The following is a 1,056-nucleotide window of genomic DNA, read 5'->3' as shown; positions in this document are numbered from 1 at the left end:
AATTCCTAGTCATCTACGGCTACTTTTATAACTTCATACAGATAATGAATTAGGCTAAAATACACCATAATATTTGGTAGACTTCAGAACCAGTATCCTTAGTACATCACAAAATACATTTTGATATTACAAAGAAGCAAGACTTGGTGTTTTAAACGTAACTAATCTACAGCTACAAAGTTCTACTCTTGACAGCATTTACCTTTTTGGGGAGTCTCCTGGTCTCCAAAGGATAAGAGCAGAAAGTAGAATCAGTATAACATATACACAGAAGTCGGTATTGTAAAGGCTATGAAGATTTGCAGCACAGTGAGAAGATGCCTTCTGCTTCCTCACACCGCATACAAATTATGTGAATTATGTTGCCTATCTCTTGGTCCACTGTCTGGCTATACTGTCATGTTCTGCTCTGTTAGTCAAATACTGAGTGGCTATGCTTCCAACTAAAGGATCTGCAGGGTTGCAGTCTGTCAAAAGGGAACAAATAGACAGCAAAACCTTTGAAACAGTCAAAGCGGGACTCCAGTTGTCTTTAAGAATGTCCAGACAGATGACTCCCCGACTGTTGATGTTGCCGTGATAGATTCTGGTACGGAAAGTAACCTTTGGTGGCTTAATGGATAATCTGATGAAAATGTGATATCCAGAAAAAACACACCACCTCCATATACAGAACCTGGTGGACCATTCATAAATGTTATCTCCTCTAGGCCCAGCACTGCAGTTAGGAGGAGGATCAAGGGTTATTTCAGCTAGCTCCTTCTCAATTCTTCTCAATTCAATAGTGGATCACTTAGCAGTGGTTTTGCCAGAGAGTTTGATGTTTTTCTTCTGTTGGGTGGCAGAGGGTTTTCTACTTGTTCTTCGGGCTGTGGAGCGGCTGGGTCTTGCTGGTGCGCATCTGAACTGCCACTGCTAGTGCTGGGGCTCTCATCATTGGACCTTTGCCTATCACTGGACATCTTGGTGAAGTTATCTCTTGGAAAACAGCTGCTCTAGACATTTGCACGACCAGCAGCCAAGATTCATCCGGCCAAGACGGAGCTGCCCCCCGGG

The 1,056-nt window shown here is 43.1% G+C and overlaps 1 pseudogene; it reads right to left on the bottom strand.

The window, feature by feature from the left end:
* Positions 1–357: 357 nt before the first annotated feature.
* Positions 358–992, bottom strand: LOC103584080 (annotated as a pseudogene).
* Between the last annotated feature and the right edge of the window lie 64 nt (positions 993–1,056).

Source organism: Galeopterus variegatus, unplaced genomic scaffold (genome assembly GCF_000696425.1).
Source record: "Galeopterus variegatus unplaced genomic scaffold, G_variegatus-3.0.2 Scaffold43844, whole genome shotgun sequence".
Taxonomy (NCBI): domain Eukaryota; kingdom Metazoa; phylum Chordata; class Mammalia; order Dermoptera; family Cynocephalidae; genus Galeopterus; species Galeopterus variegatus.
Note: the sequence above shows the minus strand (reverse complement) of the source record. Positions and strands in the feature narration are given on the sequence as shown.